At 48.3% G+C, this 22,567-nt stretch overlaps 1 protein-coding gene across 7 annotated transcripts in view; it reads right to left on the reverse strand.

Annotated features, from left to right (window-relative positions):
- The window catches only part of PALD1 (phosphatase domain containing paladin 1), a 209,710-nt gene that overhangs the window by 30,729 nt on the left and 156,414 nt on the right, over window positions 1-22,567 (reverse strand). The gene's annotated exons all lie outside the window — the stretch shown is intronic.

Raw genomic sequence — 22,567 nt, forward strand, 5'->3', positions numbered from 1 at the left:
AAACCATGAGCCTTTAATCAGACCATCTTGTTCATCAGTGAAGTCCTCCTGAAGGAGTTGCCCACAACATTCAGGTGTGAGCACAAATCTCTCCTCTCCTCCTCATGATAGGGCAAAATAATGTTCAAGAATGAGAGAGAACTCAGATAGAGGCTGGTAGATAAAGGCCATTAACTTTAGGACAAAATCTATCCTGGAATCTTGAATGAATGTGATCATGTCGCATATCACACTGGTAGAAAGTCTTAGCTGCCCCTCTGCTCCAGAAAGGTTCAAGTACAGTTTATTTTTAGTTACACTTTTTTTTTGTCAAAAGCTCTTCCATGTATTGTGATCTCTCAGCACTAGTGCACACCCGGTACATTTTACTTCCTGGAACACATTCTGTTCACAGCACAGTGCACAGCTTTTCTGGCCTATTAGCCAGCATCAACAATACAAGGATTTGCTCACTATTTCTCACTGGCTTTTCCACATCATGCTATAGCAGAATTCTTGCTTTCCTTGACCAGGGCAGCCATTATATTCTTGGACAAATCTTTCTGTTCATTAAGTACCATATCCCTTCCCTCCTTGTCCGGTCAAGTGCCTGTCCAGGTTCTGATTGCTCATTTTTTGAAAGATTATATGCAATTGAAAAAAAAAAAGTACTCTGCAATCAGTTTTTCCCCTTTTAATGGGCTACGTCTCTCCAAGACAGACAGAGACATAAAGCAGAGAAATCGCAACATTTAAATTTTGTTGTTTCTGTTTTTCAAGTGGTATCATACTGTGTCTCCTTGGCAACAATAAATATAAACAAGTGATTGCACAATATTTGCATAAAAAATGAAGTTGAGGAGCAGTCTCAAGTGGCTTCAATATACACAAAGCCTTAGGCTTCCTATACGTCAGCCAGCCAACCAACCCCACCCTCACAGCAAACCACCTCCAACCCATTCCCCCCTCATTTTCTGCTCCCAGTAGAAAATAAAGATACACTTTTCATTGTGTTTAAGTCATGGGGTGCTTCAAAAGCATCCATGGGAGCAAAAGGCAACGTAACCAGGCCTGCCAACAACAGAGGTGGGGCAACGGTGGCAGCACACAGAGCCCTAGGTCCTTTAAACCACTGCTGGAATGCTGCGTAGTACACTCCAGGCAGCACTGAGGGCAGGAGGGGAAGGCACTGGCCAGGTGGCACTAAGGGCTGGCTGCCCTGCCCCTTCCCACCTTGCCCAGAGGCCCAGTGAGGCTGTCGGCTCCCCTGAATATAGCCTAAGTCTAACCACCTTGTAAAGGTTAGGAACACTACAAAACGTGAGCCCCAATCCTGCTCCCACTGAGTTAGCTTCCATACTTGTGTGTGCATACATAGACCCAGATGTAGAGGAATGTATTTGCAAGGGCACATTCACCTTCACTTTGAGTCTGTGGCCCTGTAATCTGCTCCATTTATTACTTGAGACCTCAATCTGTCTTGACCTTTAGGCCACCTTTGTGCGCTGTGAAATCATTCTCGAAAGGAGCATTTCTGAAGAAAAGCCCAATCACCCCTCTCTTTGGTGGTAAAAATAAGTATGTGCTTGAAAATCATTCCTGGTTTAGCTTGGCAATTCAAGCTCTCATTAAACTGTGGCTTCAACTGTATAAAGAGCTCCTCTTTAACTTGTAGCCCTCAAAAATAGAAAAGGTATTGCTATATGTGTACTTGTGGGCACACGTGCAATATAGAGAAAGTCCAGAAATAGGAATTCTGTGCCTCACTAGACTACAAACTATAGCCTGTCTTTGTTATGGCTGTCCTATTTTTGAATGGCTATAGCTACTAGGCAACTAGGCTTTTCCTCACCTCCTATCCCTAATCTGACTGTTTCTGCTAGTGACTGACACACAGATTTACAGGTGTCTGTCTGTTCTCAGAGGGGCAGCCATGTTAGTCTGTAACTAAAAAAACTTAAATATAACAATGGTCCTATAGCACCTTAGAGACTAGCCAAAAATACAGATAGCAAATATCATGAGCTTTCGTGGGCACAATCCACTTCTTCAGATGACAAATATGGAGCAGAAAAAGCAAGGAGTGGGGAAAAACCATTGTCAATTAAAGTGTCCATGCTAATTGAGGCTGAGTGGGCTGTACATGCCTGATACTTAACTTCTCGTGTCATTTGGGTGCTGAATATAACGGCCCATCCTGTTCATGTCTTTGTTCAAGCCATGAGAGTTAGCGTCAAATTTGCATATGAAGGCCAGTTCTATAGACTCTCCCTCTCTCTAATTGATTCCTGAAATTACTTTGTAAGAGAATAACCACCTTTAAATCCATTAGTGAGTGCCCAGGCAAGTTAAAATGTTCCCCAACAGGTTTCGGTTTGTTACCATTTCTAATATCTGATTTGTGTGCTCAATCTTTTGTCACTGAGACTGTCCAGTCTGGCCAATACACATGGCAGAGGGGCATTGCTGGCCCTTGATGGCATAGATCACACTGGTAGATGTGCAGTTGTATGAGCCTCTTACATGGTTAGGTCCTCTGATGATGTCACTTGTATAGATCTGTGGACAGAGTTGGCACCGGAGTTTGTTGCAGGGGTGGGTTCTTGGGTGAGTATGTTTGAGGTGTGTTGCATGGTAAGTGGAAAGAATTTATTTCAGGTTAGAGGGTTGTCTGTAGATGGGGTGTCTGTTCTTTTAGTCACAATTTGTTACTGAGCTCTCAAAACACTCAGTGGCTACGTCTAGACTGGCATGATTTTCTGCAAATGCTTTTAACGGAAAAGTTTTTCCGTTAAAAGCATTTGCAGAAAAGAGTGTCTAGATTGGCATGGACACTTTTCCGCAAAAGCACTTTCTGCGGAAAAGCATCCGTGCCAATCTAGACACGGTTTTGCGCAAGAAAGCCCTGATCGCCATTTTCGCCATCAGGGCTTTTTTGCGTAAAACAGTTTTCAGCTGTCTACACTGGCCCTCTTGCGCAAAAACATTTCCAGAAAAGGGCTTTTGCCCAAACAGGAACATCAAAGCATTTGCGCAAGAAGCACTGATTTCGGACAGTAGAACATCAGTGCTTTTGTGCAAAATCAAGCGGCCAGAGTAGACAGCTGGCAAGTTTTTGCGCAAAAGCTACTGCTTTTGCAGAAAAACTTGCCAGTCTAGATGCAGCCAGTCTGTGTTCCCCCTGAATATCAAATTGTAAGTGGACACTAGTTTCTTCTAGATTCAAATTAACTAACTCAAAAAGGGTCTAGAGCTTGAGAGAAGCACACAGATCTATATCAACAGAAAAACAATACTACTACTATTACTACTACTATTTCCAAGGTGAATTCAAGCCGAGGCTGACGGACAAAGCATGATGTTCCTCCTCACTCTGGACCACTACAACAGCATAAAATTAAAAATGGCACAATAGTCAATCAATCAGCTTATGAGCAAACTTCAGAGGCAGTATGAGACAGAGACGTTAAACTATTAAAAAAATCCAGAACTGATCTGTAAATAGCATTTCCTCAGAGTACTGGGGGAAAAACAAACTCAAATGGCAATATTAGGAACATACAAACTGCCAGACTAGATCAGACCTGAAGGCCCGTCTTATCCATTATTTTGACAGTGGTAATGCCAGATGCTTCAGTGGAAAGTGTAAGAAGCCTACAGATACGGAATGATCTGCTCCCTGACAAGTACACATTAGGTCTCACCCTAGCATCTACAAATTAGAGACTGGTTTAAGCTCTGAAACATGAGATATAACACCTTTTCCAAAATGCATCATTACTAATTGAGATAACTAAATATTGTTAGCCACCTAAATATCCAATCCTTATTTGAATCTTGCTAAATTGATGGCCTCAAAAATCTCCTGTGGCAAGGAGTTTTGCAACCTACTTACACATTAAGAAACATATCTATCTGAGGAAAGTATTTCTCTAAAGGAAGGACACCAAGTTAGTTGCCTAATGTTAAGGGGTTTTTATTTATTTATGTTTGCAAGAAACAGAGTAACTGGAAAGAAGAGCATGTATGAAGATGGAGTGCCAAATACTTAAGGCACCAAGTTAATTTTGCTTTTAATTACATTACCATTCAAATTTGGTTATCTGAAAAACTTTATCAGTTTTTTTACAATAACCTGTGAGATGAATGGCCCTTCATTTAGTAATATTAACAGATAAAAACACATTAGAGGATCACACAAAAATATATTTTCAAATGCTATGGAATTATGCAGTTTAGAGTTAAGATTCTGTGGATCTGGATTAGGAAAAGTCAATACTTATTGCTTAGCAAATCAGTAATCATTCATATCTGAGAAACTCTTGTTTCTAATTGCACAAACTGGCTAAAGTATGTAATTTTAAAAAGATATGACCAACTGTAAGATTGGAAGCAGGGGACTCAAACCTCCGTAGCCAAGATATTTTGTAATCCCTCTTCCCAAAAATTTATGAAGCTGTGGGGAGATGAGCACATAAAAGATGTGGGCTACTTTTATTGCTCTTTCCTTCCAATTTAAACATCTTTATTCTCTTCCTTCATTACTATCTTCCATTCATTCAGTGTTCAGCTTCCTCCATTCTGTCTCGTTTTAATTCTTTAATTTCAATCTTTTTTTTTTAAATATCAATCCTCTTCCCTTTTTCTAGACTGTAGACCTTTTTTCCTTTCCATCAGTGTGCCTTTGTTATCTCCCCCCCCCCATTTGTCTTTTAACTCCTACTAATTTCTTTCTCTCTCCCTCAAACCAAATTCTCTCTGTGCTCAAATAAATCTCTGCCCAACTTTACATTGCCCAGTAATTTCTCCCTCTCTTTTCCGGTCCCTGCTTTTGTCAGTATCCCTTCCCTCCTATGCTGGTCCTCTCCTTTTCCACAGACTCTCAGTGCTCCAGCTGGAGCACATAGCCTGAACTGCGCACTGATTAGGAGTACACTCAAGTTAGAGTGAGGAATGCTTCTGTGATCAGTGGCTGGCTCCCACCTCTCTCCTTGTGTTTCGGGCAAGGTAAGGAGCAGTGGTACCTGTAACAGTTGAGCAAGCTGGTGATGAGCAGTATGTCTGAAAGTAACAGATTTTGCCACAGCACTTTCAGACTGTTGGCTTGAGTGGAGGAACAGCAGGTATCTGGTAACGTCTGCAATCTAACACATAGCCAAGACTTACAATCTCCTTCTGGCAGGAACTCAGCACCATCATGAGGGAACCGCAGGATAAATGTTACTGTTGTAGGAGTCTCCTGCTTCAGAAAGGCAGCTTAGGAGGCCTGAAGTTATGATCATTTCAGGTAATGAGAAGGATTTTATCATATAGTAGTGCAATAAGCACATAGTAAATCTTATTCCAATGAGCTCAGTTTAATCTAATATATAAAGGAAAATGTTTGTGCGCTAATAACTTGGACACTATAAGAGCTACCGCAACCAAACTTTGCATGGGATAACCTTTTATCCAGGAGAAGGTTTTAAGGTACTGTGGGAGGGAAGAGATGAGAGACCAACACCTCTCCCCAGTGCTGAACAGAGCTTGCCAGTGCAGGAAGAAGCGACTTCCCGGGGGAAGTGGCGAGGACAGTCTCTCACTAAGGCCGATGGAGGGATAACCTGTCATCCAGGAGAAGGTTATAAGGGACTCTGAGAGGGAAGAGATGAGAGACCAATGCTTCTACCCGGGACTGCACGGAGCTTGGCAGTGGAGAGAGAAGCGGCTTCCCAGGGGAAGCGGCGGGGCCAGTCACTCACTAAAGGCTGGCGGAGGGACAAGGAAGCGGAGGGTGGGCTCACGTGCCAGCGGCAGGCGCGCGGTCCCTTCCCCCTCCCTTCCCTCAGGCTCCTCACCTCAGTTATATCAACTGTCAACTTATATTTCAACAATGTATACTGTCAAAATGCAAGGACAGTCACTTAAAGGAGCTGGAATTGATTTGGAGACATCTTGCTTTTCACATGGACAACTCTATGTTGCGTGTTCAAGAGTTGGAAGTGGAAAAAATTTGTATGTATTTATTAAGAATAATGAAACAAAAAATATAGTTTACAATAAAGTTTTTGATGATAACATAAAATTGGTTTTTTAATACTTTTTTTATATATATTTTAATCCCTATAGAACTCAGTGCAACTTTTCTACCATTCAAAAAATGATAATGGACTACTTTCCCAAGCAACGCCGGGTAACTCCCGCTAGTAGATTCAATATTTAATAGATTTCTGAGGGAGAAACCCGAGTTTAATAGAGTCAATACTTGTATATAAAAAAGAACGGTTACTTACCTGTAACTGTTGTTCTTCGAGATGTGTTGCTCATGTCCATTCGAAGTAGGTGTGCGCGCCGTGTGCACCACGTCTTCCGGAGCGTTTTCCCTAGCGGTACCCATAGCGCCGGCAGGGCGCCCCCTGGAGTGGCGCCGCCATGGCGGGGCATAAGTACCCCTGCCGGCGCTGCCCCACCTCAGTTCCTTCTTGCCGGATACTCCGACGAAGGGGAGGTAGGGTGGGAGTCGAATTGACATTAGCAACACATCTCGAAGAACAACAGTTACAGGTAAGTAACCGTTCTTTTCTTCTTCGAGTGGTTGCTCATGTCCATTCGAAGTAGGTGACTACAAAGCTAACCCCAAGGAGGAGGGATCGGAACAGTCATAGCACCAGAGTCATAAAGGAAGGTGAACAATAAACAGATTTATTTGAACAAATAAACAGTGACAAGTCACCAACCCAGAACAAAGACAACGAGATCTGTATATTTACATATTTACATCACAGATTCGAGGACTGCAGAGCCCACCCTTGCATCCTCCCTGGCCTGTTGAGGTAGCGCATAATGGGTTGTAAACGTGTGGAGGGAAGACCAGGTGGCTGCCCTGCAGATTTCTGTGATAGGCACTTGGGCGCCGAAGGCTACTGAGGACGCCTGCGCCCTGGTGGAGTGTGCCTTTACCCTGGGCGGGGTTTTACCCGCCAGTTGGTAACACTCTGCTATACATTGCACCACCCATCTTGATAACCTTTGGGTAGTAACAGGCGAACCTTTTCCCTTTCCCCCAAATGTGACAAACAACTGTTGGGATTTACGGAAGGGCTTGGTTCGGTCGATATAAAAAGCCAGCGCTCGCTTGGCATCCAGGGAGTGTAGAACACGCTCCTTAGGGGATGCGTGAGGTTTAGGGAAGAACACTGGTAGAAAAATCTCCTGGGATAGGTGAAAAGGAGAAACCACCTTCGGGAGGAAGGTTGGATGAGGTTGTAGCCTCACATTATCGCGAGAAAAAACAAGGTAGGGCGGCTCTATGGTCAGCACCCTTAACTCTGATACCCTTCTAGCAGACATAATGGCTACTATGAAAACAACCTTCAATGAAAGGTGCTTCAGCGAACAGGTAGCCAAGGGTTCGAAGGGATGGGACATAAGCCTGTGGAGAACCAGGTTGAGGTTCCATTTGGGGTATGGAGCCCTCACCGAGGGATACAATTTCTCCAACCCCGTATGAAACCTTTTAACCACCTGGTTAGAAAAAAGAGAGGCTCCTGCCGTACCCACATGGAAGGCGGAGAGAGATGCCACATGGACTTTAATAGACAAAAAGGACAAGCCAGAGGAACGAAGTTGAAAGAGACAGTCGAGAATAGCTGGGATAGGAGCCGAAGATGGCTCTACTCCTCTCCGGAATGCCCAAGACGAGAAGCACCGCCACTTGGCAGCGTATGACCGTCTCGTAGAGGGTTTCCTGCTGCTAAGGAGCACCATCTGTACCTGTCGGGAACATTCCCTTTCCGGTTGGTTCAACCACGGATAAACCAGGCCGTCAGGTGGAGAGACCGGAGATCCAGGTGAACCATTATTCCTCCGTCCCAAGGTTGGGTTAGTAGGTTCTGAACTGGAGGGAGTACTATGGGGGCCCGGGCCAACATGTCCACCAGAATGGGGAACCAGAACTGTCTGGGCCACCTGGGGGCTATGAGGATGATTGAGGACCTGAAAGTTCTCGCTCTGGTAAACACCCTGGAGATTAGTGGGAATGGGGGAAAAGCGTAGAGAACGCCCTTTGGCCACGTGGTCGTTAGGGCGTCTCCCTTGGAAAATTTTGCCAGCCCCAGCAGGGAACAGTAGTTCCTGCATTTTGTATTGCGTGCCAAGGCAAACAGGTCCAGATGGGGATAGCCCCACCTGTGGAAAACCTGGCTGAGTACAGAATCCTTGAGCGACCATTCGTGGGCTCCAAAGGATCTGCTCAGTGTGTCTGCAAGCAGGTTCTTGCACCCGGGGAGGTATTCTGCCTGGGGCGAGATGTTGTGCGTGACACATAGATGCCATAAGAGCAGGGCTTCCTTGCACAGAGGTGGGGAATGTGCCCCACCCTGCTTGTTGAGGTAGAAAACCGCTGCAGTGTTGTCCGTACGTACCAGGATGAAGCGGTGGGAGAGCCTCGGCAGAAATGCTTCCCAGGCTTTCCTCACCACTCGTAGTTCCCAGACGTTGATGTGCAGGGACCGTTCGGACGGGGACCAGAGGCCCTGAGTTCTGTGGCCCCCGAGGTGTGCACCCCACCCTAGGTTGGATGCATCGGTGACCAGAGTCAGCGAGGGGGGAGGGGCATTGAAGGGAACTCCGCTGCGCACCACAGATTCCTGGGTCCACCAGAGCAGGGAGTCCAGAATGTCCGGGGGCACTGTGATTATGGAGTCCCATAGGCCCTTGGACTGGCAGAAGGCCTTTGCCAGCCAAGCCTGCAGGGGTCTCATCCTCATCCTGGCATGTCGCACCGTGTAAGTGCATGCCGCCATATGTCCCAGGAGCCTGGAGCAGACCCGGGGAGTCGTGATGGGGGACCGGGTTAACTGTGAAATCAGCTCCCCTATTGCAAGGAACCTGCTGTGGGGCAGGAACGCTCTGGCCACCTTCGCATCAAGTAGAGCTCCCACGAACTCTATGCTCTGGGAGGGGGTCAGGGATGACTTCTCGACATTCACCAAGAGCCCCAGCCTTAAGAAGAGAGCTCTTGTGAGTGACACGTGAGCTTCTACTTGCTCGTACGAGCGACCTCTGATTAACCAATCGCCGAGGTAGGGGAACACATGTACTCCTCGATTGCGCAGAAAGGCGGCAACCACAGCCATACATTTCGTGAACACCCTTGGCGCAGTACACAACCCAAAGGGGAGTACCGTAAACTGAAAATGGTGACAGCCCACCATAAACCGAAGGAACCTCCTGTGACTGGGCCTGATAGCCACATGGAAGTAGGCGTCCTTTAAATCGAGAGTCGCGTACCAGTCGCCCAGTTGTAGTACTGGGATGACCAAGGCTAAAGTTACCATTCTGAACTTTTGTTTCACCACCGCCTTGTTTAAAAACCGGAGGTCCAAGATAGGGCGGATACCCCCCTTTGGTTTTGGGACAACAACAAAATGGGAGTAAAACCCCTTGCCCCGCAAGTGCGGGGAAACCCTTTCTATTGCCCCATTTTTGAGGAGTGCCCCCACTTCCTGAAGCAGGATGTGTTCGTGAGGGGTGTCCCTTATTAGGGACAGAGTAGGGGGGTTTGAAGGCAGTGGGCCCAGGAACGGGATAGAATAGCCCGTATGTACAATGTTGAGGACCCAGGCATCTGACGTTATTTGTGCCCATGCCTGGGCAAAACGGGAAAGCCGGGCCCCAAACGGGGGGCCCGGGTGGCAGACTGGTACGGGACTCTCTAGCTCTAAGTCAAAATTGCGGCTTGCCCTGATTGGAAGGGCCGTGAGGGCCTGCCCGTTGGGGCTCTGACCTGGGGCGACGACGTCGACCCCTAGACCCTTGAGGGTGCGCAGCCGCCCTGGAACCTCCACCGGAGGGCCGGTAGCGGTGCCTCCAGAAGTCCCCATGGGGGATCTGGGGCTGCGCTCTACCCTGCTGCCTAAACGGCAGTTGACGCCGCTGAGTAGCTGGCGTATGTATGCCCAAGGACTTCAGAGTTGACCTAGTGTCCTTTAGGGTATGGAGCCTGGAGTCTGTATGCTCCGAGAACAATGTCTTCCCTTCAAAGGGCAAGTCCTGGATAGTGTGCTGGACATCTGCGGGAATCCCCGAAACATGGAGCCACGCCCCACGGCGCATAACGACACCTGTCGCCATGGTGCAGGCTGCCAAGTCCATAGTGTCCAAAGCCGCTTGGAGGGCAGTTCTTGTGATGATTATACCCTCGGAGGCCATAGCCCCAAACTCCTGGCGGTCCTCCACCGGGAGTCGGTCCTTAAATTTCTCGACTGCCTGCCAGGTGTTGAAGGCGTACCTGCTCAGTATCGCCTGCTGATTAGCGATACGGAGCTGCAGAGCACCCGTAGCGTATACTTTGCAGCCCAGCAAGTCCAGCTTCCTAGGTTCCCTTGCCTTCGGTGAAGGACTGGGTTGGGGAAGCTTCTCCTTTTGGGCCGCAGCTTGCACGACCAATGAACCCGGAACGGGTTGGGAGTACAGAAAATCATGACCCGACTGCGGGACGAAATAACGCCTCTCTACCCCTTTTTGGGTAGGAGTCAGAGTTGCTGGCGTCTGCCACAGGGCATTAGTAATTTTCGAAACCGTCTTGTTAAGTGGTAGCGCGAATCATGCAGGGGTGTCCTCAGTGAGGATGTCTACCATTGGGTCAGTATCCTCAATTATGGGCTCGACCGGAACAGCCAGGCTGGAAGCCACGCGCCGCAGGATGTCTTGATGCGCTCTGGCGTCCATTGATGGCAGCTCAGGCGCCGGGTCTGCCAGTGCCTCATCGGGGGAAGACGACGACGATGACTCCTGGACCAACAGGGGAGCCGTCGCGGTCAACTGCGGTGCCGACTGGGCAGCCCGAGCTTCTGTAGGGTCTGTTGTCAGCACCGACAGCTGCAGTGCCGCTGGGTCTTGTGGCGCCTGGGGAGGGGAGGTGGGCGCCCTAGACAGGGACGCAGAGGGACGAGAGCGGTGCCCTGAAGCCTCCGACACCATAGATGGTGGCGGCTGGCCCTGCCACTGATGATAGGCCCAGGGAGTCCAGAAGGGCCACTGTGGGTGCGGGGGCCACACCTGTTGGTTGTGGTCCCTTCGGTGCCTGGATCTAGATCTGTGCATCGAAGAAGCTCCCGAAGACCCTGAGCGTACCGACACCGCATCCGAGTCTGAAGAGTAATCGGATTCCGGCCACGGGGGAGCCGACGAGGAGTGCGGCGCAAACTTGGCCATCGACTCCGGCTTGCCTGCATGCGCACAGTGCGGATGGGCCGTCTGCGGTACCGGGGGACCCAGACCGGTGAGGCGAACTCCGAAGGCACCAACAGCTGTGGCACCGGGGTGCCTAGGCCCGGTGCCGGTTGTCCAGTAAGTAACTGCGGTACCGGGGCGCCCAAGCCCGGTGCCGTTTGAGGCGGCATTTGCGGCACCAAGGTACCCAGGCTCGGTGCCGTGTACGCCATTTGTGGCACTGAGGTACCCAGGCTCGGTGCCGTGTACGCCATTTGCGGCACTGAGGTGCTCAGGCTCGGTGCCGTGTGTGTCAATTGCGGTACTGGGGTGCCTAGGCCCGGTGCCGACTGCGTTGCCAGTAACTGCGGTACCGAGGTGCTCAAACTCGGTGCCGGTTGCGATGGCTGAAAAAGTGGAAGCGGTGCTGCCTGGGGCTGCGGTACCGGGGTGCCCAGGCCCGGTGCCGATTGCGCCGACTGTGGCTGCGGCAATGGGGTATCCAGGCCCGGTGCCGGTTGCGCCGACTGTAGCTTCGGCACCGGGGTGTCCAGGCCCGGTGCCTGTTGCGTGGCCAATAGGTATGGCACCGAGGTGCTCAGGCTCGATGCCGACCGAGCCGTGTCCGACTGTCGCGGTACTGGGGTGCCCATGCCCGATACCGGGGTGGACCACTGAGTCAAAGCCGGTGCCAATGACGGCACGGAGACGGACGCTGACTCTTGAGAAGCCAGATAGCCTTGGGAGTATGGCACCGGTACGGCCAAGTGGGGCTCTGGCAACTCGGAGAGCAAAGGCCTGCCATGGCTCGAGGCTCCCTGGGCATGATGACCCGGCATCGTGAAGGAGCCCGTAGAAGCAGTGGGAGCCAAACCCAGCGTGGTTGGTCCCGACACATATGCCACTGTAGCATGCCGACCCTGGTCATGCAAGGGCGATAGTGGAGACCTTGGGGCTTGTCCTGTGGGCGACCTCGACCCGTCCGAGTCAACCGACGACGGCGGGGAGGTGGTAAGGCTGATTAAGTCCTGTGCCGCTTCAAAGGTGTCCGGCGTAGACGGACGATGAGAGGGCAAGCGGCCCGGGCTCGCTGGCTCCCCTCAGTGCACTAGAGGGGAGGCGCGCACCGGTGAGCTAACGGCCAATGCCGGCTTCTTGGACGGGGACCTGTCCCGGGACTTCTTCACCCTCTTAGAAGGGGGAGAGTGAGACTGGTGCCAGAAGCCCGCCGCCAACGCCCGGTGCCGGTTTACAGCCCCCGCGCGTGGAGGCCGGTGCGCTGCGCACCACAGGCTGGTCCGGCAGTGCTGGTTGAAGCGCCGTCTCCATAAGGAGAAGCTTCAAGCGGGAAACTCTGTCCTTTCTGGTACGAGGCTTGAAAGACTTGCAGATCTTGCAGGCTACTGCCAAATGGGCCTCACCCAGACACTTAAGGCAGCTGTCGTGTGGGTCGCCCCTGGGCATAAACTTCCCGCAGTCAGCGCACGTTTTAAAGCCTTGCGGCCCTGGCATTCCTCACCCCCAAGGGGGCAAGGAACAAAACAAAAAACCTAACTATCTAACTACACAACTATTTACAAAGTGAGAAACGGGAACCATTAACCTATCTAAGCCTAACAGCTATAGAGAGAGAGAGATGCTCCAACGACCAACACGGCAGTAAGAAGGAACTGAGGTGGGGCAGCGCCGGCAGGGGTACTTATGCCCCGCCATGGCGGCGCCACTCCAGGGGGCGCCCTGCCGGCGCTACGGGTACCGCTAGGGAAAACGCTCCGGAAGACGTGGTGCACGCGGCGCACACACCTACTTCGAATGGACATGAGCAACCACTCGAAGAAGAAATTAATTTATTTAACTATGATTGACACAAGCAATGTCATATGCTCCACTAATAGGTGCATATTAAAAATGATTTTAACAGCTCCACAAAAAGACAGCAGTTAGCTCTGAAAATTCCTATGTAGGGGATCTAGAGGCCCAATTCTCCTCTATGGAAAGTGGGTTTCCAAATCCCCTAGGCAGATTTCAAAATCTTAACTAATGTCAATATTGTAGCAGGGTGCAGCCCCGGGGCATGCCGAGTGTGGAGCTGCAATTACCCTCGTTTTTTATAGCTCTCTCAGCCTTCCGCATGGTTTAGTTGCCAAGGTATCTCAATCTTCTGATCAAGTCATAAAACAGTCCTTATCTTCCAAATATCACAAAATGAAAGATCTCTGTCCTAGTCTTAAGGTGGGCACAGCTCTTCCCTCCAGAGGCTTTTCTACCTTTCTTCAAGCACTGCCCTTCCCCTGGGCTCAGGTCAGTCTCTCAGCCTTCTGCTGTTCACCAGCATCATTGCATCACCTCACTAGGTGGAAATATAAACAGTTTTCCAGACTCCCTGAGCCTCAAAGGCCACCAATAATGTAATCTGTCTGTCCGACTGACACACACAAACATTTAAAACAACACCTAGAGTCTTCCTGGGATCAGTGGGGACTGTCGCAACATGCAAAGGGCGCAACTACACTGACACCTGCTTTTCCAGTAACCTTCTCTTCTAGCTAAGTTCGATTCTACTTAATTTCATTGTTCTCTCTCCATATGCTTGCCAAGAATCTGTTTCATGAGGTTTTACCCTTTTTTCTGGAAAATGATACAAGTACTGCTGGTAGGGTTGGTGGTGACTGATGACAAGGATGTTGGCCTTAAAATCTGATTGGTGATGAGGCTTCTGATTGTAAGAAGGGCCTTGTCATAGGCAGACTTGCACTTGCACCTTTAAGAGGGTGTATCTTGCAGCTGTAGAGATGATGTGACAAATTCTGCCTTTACTCACTGCCCAGGAAACTAGTGCAGGTCCTGTGATTTCACAGGGCATACACAAACATAGAATATGGTTTGACTTCATTAGTCAGGCCTTTGCCTCTCACTGAAGAGTGCAGTACATGGTGATTGTCTGGTCCCTTAGCCTGTGTTTTTGGGGATCTAGTTCATTCAGTTTCACAAAAACCTTGCACTGATATTACCTTCACTTTTCATTACTGAAAGCCTATTCTTCATACCTCCTTTTCCAAAAAACTCTTATGTATCTTTAATGTTGTGGATGATGAGGCTTACCATGGATAATTGCTAATTCTTTCCACGTTATCTGCAGCAATATAGAAACATCTGCAGAGAGTTCAGCTCCATTCTCACTTTAAGAATAATAACAGCATTTGCTGGTATTCAGGTTCAGAGGCACCCTTAGATGACAGTGGTCACTGGATACAAAATTTGGTCAAATATTAGCATGAGCCATTTGCATAAGTCCTAGGCTATAGAGACTATACATTGACTCTACATGCAAGACAGCTATATAAACCTTCCATGCTACCTAAATCCCAGACAGAGTAATACCCAGAATGAATAGGTTTTTGAAAAGTTACCTTAGTTTAAAAGTCCAGACTGGATTTATTTTCAACCTCATCTTTCTGAGCAACAGAAGTTGAACAGCCCTTGGAATCTTTGCTTTGAAGCAGGGGGAGACCTTCATTTTGCCCTAGTTCTCAAGTGTGCTGACTGTGATTTAGTGAGGTTCTCCTGCATTGTAGATATGTAATGGTCTGTAATATACTAGAGAGAGTTAATTCTTTCACAGAGGGTTCTGGAGATTGCACCTCTGCCTGAATTGTCATCACAGACCCTTATCTCCCGGATTAATTTATTTACAAGGAAATCTCTGCAGCTATCTGTGGGAAGCCACACAAGGAAGAGGAAAATATAGCATGCATCAGATCTAGCCCCTGCATTTAGAGTTAGGTAGGGTCTGATGCATTTGTCCCTGGGGATAGGAGCATGGTTTATAGATCCCATGGCACACAGGAAGTCCATAATCATATGCACTATAGAACTCTACTCTACAGCATCTCCCTGTGCCCCAGCATGCAAGGGGATTGCAGATCACGGCTGGTGGAGCCACTGGTCATAGCGTCCCAGCAAAGGGGGAGAATACTGGCTGCTAGAGTATTACTTCTGCTCAAGGGCTAGAATAATGAGCTCCATTCCCATGCCACAGCTGGAAAGGGAAGGCAGTAAAGACTCTTTTCAACTTCTCCCATAGAGAGCTTAGCATGTAGCTTGACCAGTCCCACTTCATCCTAGTTCCAGGTTTTTGCTCAGTGTGATGAACAGAAATAGAGCAATTACCATTTCAGAGATTGGAAATATGGAGGCGCTTCATCTCTAAATGAAGACCATTCTCTACAAGCCAATACAGGGAAATGAGCAACTTTCAGATTCCCTGACTCTGCTAATGCCAGAGGGAGAGTGCATTTATCCATCCCCTGCTCCCTTCACACACTATTTAAAATTCATGATCTTGATGGTGTAACTGTTTGGTTGCTTGGGAAACTAAAGGATATCACTGAAAAAAGTTAATATCACACTCAAAAATGCAACGCGTCTTGGCACAAAATAAAATGAAGTTGCCATAACATAAATTGAAGTTGGGTGAAGATGAGGAGAACGGTGGAGACAACAGTGATGGTGGAAAAAACGAACAAGAATTTCTGTGCTGGCTTTGGCAGCCAAAAGAAAGACCCGTCAGATCTATTTTAAGCCAGGCATTAACTGGTTTTGGAAAGCAATTCTTCTCTGAATCATTTTTATATGACAGTTCACAACATTCCAAAGCTGCTCTAATTACACATGGCCTGGCCTTCGAGACATATTACCTGCTAGAATGAGATCTCTGGGGAGAAAGCCAGTCAGACTGACGGTTTAAAATGGCTGTTTTGGGTGGAAGGAAGTTTGCTAAGGAAGGGAGAGATTTAAGCTAATGTTTAGAAGATTTAGATACACTTTCATTATCGTCCCAGGAAACATAGGGCCTGATCCTGCAAGTATTCCTGACTCAGAGCTCCCATTCCCTTTTGTCATTTCAGTTTCACTTTACAATCCCCTGATACAGCAGCTTCACTGCCTCTTTGGTATGAATACAAATCTGCCTCCCTGTCATAAATAGAGCTGGGCAAATAGTCTATTCTATTCTATCTAGATATTTGTAAGCTGCTAATCACCCTGGTATGTAGGCCAAACGTTTCCACAAATACTCATTTGAAGGATTTTTTAACCCACTTGTGCCCTTAGCATTGTTTCCATATATATTCATGCAATCAGATCCACTAGCATAGCTACTCTTAGCAAGAGAATCTCTAAAGCTCATGTTTCAATGCTCACACAATGCAAAATTTAACTTCACCTTCTGCAAGTACTCCTAACAAAAACCTGATGTTAACGCTTGTGCTGATGTGAAAAATGATTTTAACAAATCACAACCCAAGCAACTAAACACATTTGGAATAAGGAAGTCAGTGTTGAAAAAAGCTCTTCTAACAGTCTGCAGTTGCTTTCACCTTTTAAATCAGTTAACTTACTTTTTGGGAAATAAATATTCCACCCCGAAGCTGAATGTTTCTAGATCTAAAAGCTACTACTGTATAACATTTACTCCATTCTGCCACTATCCCTCCCCCCCCCCCCAACCCCCTTCAGACTTTTTGTCAGGGTGAATAGCACAAAGCTGTAAAAGGAAAACATGGCCTTTGAATTAGTGGGAAAAATTGGAGACTAACATTGTTTGGTTAAAACAAATATTCCCTAATGGTCTCCATCTTCCATTTTCGTAAAAAACACTTGCATGTAGAGATTTTTATGATTAGCAATACCAGAAAAATTGTATCTTCCCTCAGAGCCCTCCAAAACCCATTCACTGTGTCATCATCTACAGATTCCTCCCTCAGAGAGTAACTGGTTTTAGATACTGTAAAAGCTTTGCTTTTACGTCAGACTGCTTCTTTTACCATTTAATCCCACTGGACTTTAAGACCATTACTTTTTAAAGCACTGTACAGTACACATTTGTTTTGTGCTTGTACAGCACAGTGGGCCCTGATCCATTACGGGGGATCCTAGATGCTGAAGAAGAGGGTTTTGCCCACAAAAGTTCATGATAGTTCATAATAGTATATATATTTTTGTTAGTCTCTAAGGTGCCACAGGACTACTCTCTGCTTTTAAAGTTACAAACTAACATGGCTACCCGTCTAATACAAATAGTGCTCATAGAATCATAGAACCATAGAGCTGGAAGAGACCTCAGAAAGTCATCAAGTCCAGCCCACTGCTCTAGGCAGGACCAATCCCAACTAAATCAACCAGGCCAGGGCTTTGTCAAGCCGAGACTTAAACATCTCTAGGGATGGAGACTCCACTATTTCCCTAAGTAACCCATTCCAGTGCTTCCCTAACCTCCTAATGAAATAGTTTTTCCTAATATCCAACCTGGACCTCTCCCACCACAACTTGAGACCATTGGCTCCTTGTTCTGCCATCTGTCACTACCGAGAACAGCCTTTCTCCATCCTCTTTAGAACCTCCCTTCAGGAAGTTGAAGGCTGCTATCAAATCCCCCCTCACTCTTTGCTTCTGCAGACTAAACAGACCCAACTCCCTCAGCCTCTCCTCATAAGTCATATGCTCCAGCCCCTTAATCATTTTGGTTGCCCTCCACTGGACCCTCTCCAATGCGTCCACATCCTTTTTGTAGTGGGGGGCCCAGAACTGGACACAATACTGGTCTACACAAGGGAGTTATTTCGAAATAACCCCCCTTATTTTGAAATAACAAGCAGAGCATCCACACTACCAAGCCCATGATTTTGAATTAATGGGCTGTTTATTTTGGAATTTGTACTCCTGCTTTCCTCAAGGAATAAGCTTATTTTGAAATAGTTATTTCAGGAGTTATTATTTCAAATTTAGTTATTCTGAAATAATTTCCTAGTGTAGACATACCCATAATGAATAATATTAGGGGAAGAGCGAGAAAAAACGTTTACTTACCTCGTAACTGTTGTTCTTCGAGATGTGTTGCTTATGTCCATTCCACTAGGTGCATGAGCGCCACGTGCATGATTCCCGGAATTTTTTTACCCTTAGCAGTACCAGTTGGGCTAGCCTGGGGAGCCCCCTACAGTGGCACCACTGTAGGCGCACATATATACCCCTGCTGGCCCCAACCCCCCTCACTTTCTTCTTGCCAGACAGTCTGACGAAGGGGAGGTAGACGGGATTGGAATGGACATAAAAAACACATCTCGAAGAACAACAGTTACGAAGTAAATAACTGTTTTTGCTTCTTTGAGTGCTTGCTTATGTCCATTCCACTAGGTGATTCCCAAACTATACCAACGGAGGTGGGGTCAGAAACCTAGTGAGAAACGGACTGCAGCACTGCTACCCCTACAGCTGCATCCTGCCTAGCCTGCTGCATGATTGCACAGTGAGAAGTAAACGTGTGAACTGATGACCACGTGGCTGCCTTACAGATGTCCAAGATCGGAACCTGCACCAGAAAGGCTGTGGACGACGCTCAGGCCCTGGTCGAGTGAGCCGTAACGGGGGGTGCTGGCTTCCCTTGCAGGTCATAACATGCCCTGATACAAGCAGTAATCCACGATGACAGACATTGCGCTGACACTGGGGAACCCTTCATCCTTTCAGCTATGGAAACAAAGAGCTGTGTGGACTTACGGAATTGTCTCGTTCTTTCCAAATAAAAAGCTAATGCCCTCCTGACATCTAGCGTGTGTAAGGCCTGTTCTTTCCCATCCGCGTGCGGTTTCAGGTAGAACACCGGAAGGTAGATTTTCTGGGACATGTGAAAGGGGGACACCACCTTGGGCTGGAAGGCCGGATGTGGCATCAGGGTCATTTTGTCCCTAGAAAACACCGTGTACAGGGGGTCTGAGGAAAGGGTACGTAACTCCAAGACCCTTCTGGCCGAAGTGATGGCTACCAGGAATGCCACCTTCCGTGACAGATGGGACAGGGAGCAGGTGGCCATTGGCTTGAATGGAGCCCTCATGAGGCCGTGGAGAACCAGGTTCAGGTCCCACTAAGGGATAGGTTGTCTGACGTGGGGGTACAGCCTGGCCAACCCCTTAAGGAACCTCTTAACCATGGGTAAAGCAAATTCTGAGCAGCCACCCTCCCCATGGTGGAAGGCCACAATAGCCGCCAAGTGGACCCTAATCGAGGAGGACGACAGCCCTTGCTGCCTGAGGTCTAGGAGGTAGTCTAAAATCCTCTGGGTGGGAACAGACTCCGGGGTCCCACCCTCCTTAGCAACCCAAGCCGATAACCTGCACCATTTGGATCTACAGGTGGCCCTGGTGGAGGATTTCCTGCTTTCCATCAGGACCCTCTTCACCTGCTCAGAGCATAGGAGTTCCTCCCCCCTGAGCCACTGATCTTCCAGGCCCGTGAGATGCAGGGAGCGGAGGTCCAGATGGCACAGGAGGCCCTGGCCTACATCCTGCATCAGCAAGTCCAGGACCGAGGGAAGCAGGACAAGATCCTCCACGAGGAGGTTCTGGAGGGTGGTGAACCAATGTTGGTGAGGCCATGCTGGTGCAATAAGGATTAGTGTCACCCCGTAACGCCTGACCCTTCTGAGCACCTTGTGAAGGAGGGGAAAGCGTACAGCAGACGTTTTGACCACTGTAACATCAGGGCGTCCCCCAGAGACCCCGATAGGAACAGAATGAGGGGCATTTACTGTTGCGCCTTGTCGCAAATAAGTCGAGGAGGGGAGTCCCCCACCTGTGGAAAAGCGAGCTGGACACTTCCCATTTGAGGGACTACTCGTGGGCCGCAAACGCCCTGCTGAGGTGGTCCGCGAGCGTATTATGAGATAAGTTGCATGCAGACAGATGTTGTGTACAATGCAGAGCTCCCAGAAGGCTACCACTTCCTTGAAGAGGGGAGAAGAGTGAGCACCACCCTGTCTCTTGATATAATACATGGCAGTTGTGTTGTCCATCTGAACAGATACAAAGGCGCCACGCAGACGGGGAAGGAACGCCAGGCATGCGAGCCTCGCTGCCCTGAGTTCCTTGACATTGATATGAAAATTCCTCTCCGCCTTGAACCACATACCTTGTGTCCTGAGCTCCCCTAGGGTGGGCTCCCCATCCGGCATCCAAGGCGTCCATCCCAGCTGAAGCGTAGGAAGGGACTGCACCAATGGAACTCCTCTGCACACCTCGCCCTCCCTCGTCCACCAGTCCAAGGCCAACAGGACATTGGGAGGGACGGTGACCAGTCCGTATATATGGTCATGGGCTGGCTTGTACATCTTCACCAGTCAGTCCTGCATAGGCCGTAGTCGCAGCCTGGCGTGCCTCACAACATAGGTACACGCCGCCATATGGCCCATCAGCCTCAGGCATTGGCTCACCATAGTCAGAGGTGTGGAATGCAGTTTGCGGACCATTGTCCTTATGGTCTGGAACCTGGGATCTGGAAGGTAGGGCCTCCCTGCCGAAGCGTCTAGTCTCGCCCCCATGACTTCTATGACCTGGGTAGGAACAAGCGTAGACTTCACCTCGTTTAGCCACAGCCCCAACCTTGAAAAGGTTTGCTTGGATAGATCTACGAACCGGGAGACCTGATCCCTTGACCTCCCTCTGATAAGCCAATTGTCCAGGTAGGGGTAGACGTGGACCCCATTCCTTTTCAGGGAGGCTGCCACCACATTTTGCATTTTGTAAACACCCTTGGTGCTGTGGACAGGCTGAAGGGTAGCACTGCAAACTGGTAGTGGTGGGGCCCTACAATGAACCTTGGGAATCTTCTGTGGTGAGGGGAAATGGAAATGTGGAAGTATACATCCCGTAGGTCGAGGGCAGCATATCAGTCTCCCAGATCGAGTGAGGGGATGATGGAGGCCAGCGTTACCATCCTGAACCTTGATTTTTTTATGAAGGCGTTGAGCCTTCTGAAGTCCGCCTTAGACTTCAGGACAAGGAAGTAGTGGGAATAAAACCCCTTTCCCCCTGAACTCCAAGGGGCTGAAGCGCCGACTCCATGAGAATCAACTTAAGGCAGGAGTCGCGTTCCCGCTTGTTACGGGACTTGAAAGACTTGCAAATCTTACAGGTGTCTGTAAGGTGCCCTTTGCTCAAGCACTTTAAACAGTCTTTATGTAGGTTGCTGCAGGGCATAGGCTTGGAACAACACCGGCATGGTTTGAAGCCATGCAGCCCCGGCATACCCTTCCCCAACACTGGGGGAGGGGGAGAGAGGTGAAAACTATCCAAGTACACTAACTAAGAAAAAACAACAAACAACACTAACTATAAGTAAACTATTTAAACCAAGATAAGAGAAAGCCAAGAGTAGTCTCACAAGCAAGATGAACGTTCTGGACTGTCACGGGCAGTAAGAAGGAACTGAGGGGGGTTGGGGCCAGCAGGGGTGTATATGCATGGCTATAGCGGTGCCACTGTAGGGGGCTCCCCAGGCTGGCACAACTGGTACTGCTAAGGATAAAAAAGTTCTAGGAATTGTGCACGCAGCACGCATACACCTAGTGGAATGGACATAAGTAAGCACTTGAAGAAGAATTTGTTTTAACTTTACTGAGGATATGAAATTAACCTTTCTGAGGCAGGAGTGACTTCATCTGCCACATATGGGGCAGCCCTGATAAGCAGAAGGGCAGTTAAAACACAAACCTTCCTTATAGTTTTCTGTTCCGTTTACAACCTAGTTCATCTTAAACAACCCCATGACTGTAAACTCACTCTCCCGCAGCTCCTGTCACTGTTAACCTGCCTCCATCAGGGCCGTCTGGAACATGCTATCTGGCACTCCCACAGCAATTTAAAGGGCTTGGGGCTCCAGCTGCCACAGTAGCTGGGAGCCCTGGGCCTCTTTGAATCGCCGGGTCCCCAGTCAGTTGACCCTTTGCACCTCCTTCCTCCCCATCACAGGGCCTTTGGGTACATAAAACACATGAACTCAGAATTGCTCTGTACTTTTCCCCACTAGTTACTATAAGCCTTGAAACACAGAGGAAGTGTGGAATTTGCAAACAGAAGCAGACATAAACATTGGAGACTTCTCTGATTCTGAGGTTGTACAACTGCTTATACATTTTGGAAATGACAAAAAATGAAACAATTATCTTTTTGGGGGTAATTTTATGGTGAGGCTTGTGAGATAAAATGAGGACAGTCCTAGAAATGATGAGATAGACAGCAACCTTGTGTGAGGGCCAACACTGAAATAAAAACAGGTTTTGTAGGTCAAGTCAATAGAGGTGCATTTTCAAAACCGTATGGTGATTTAGGGCTGGAATACTAGAGATGGGAGTGAGGAACGCTACTAAGGTACAAGTTGTGCTGAACAGAGGCTCATGGCTGGAATAGAAGGACATGTATTGCAGGTTAGTAAAGGGAGAGCTGTGACCTGCCACTTACCCAGTGCAATGTTCAGACTATATCTGATGGAAGCAAGGGGTGTGTTTTTTGCTTCCAATTATAACAAATAATCATTTTTATGTTAAAAACAAAACAAAACACCT

The sequence above is a fragment of the Pelodiscus sinensis genome, chromosome 8, assembly GCF_049634645.1.
Source record: "Pelodiscus sinensis isolate JC-2024 chromosome 8, ASM4963464v1, whole genome shotgun sequence".
NCBI classification, from domain to species: domain Eukaryota; kingdom Metazoa; phylum Chordata; order Testudines; family Trionychidae; genus Pelodiscus; species Pelodiscus sinensis.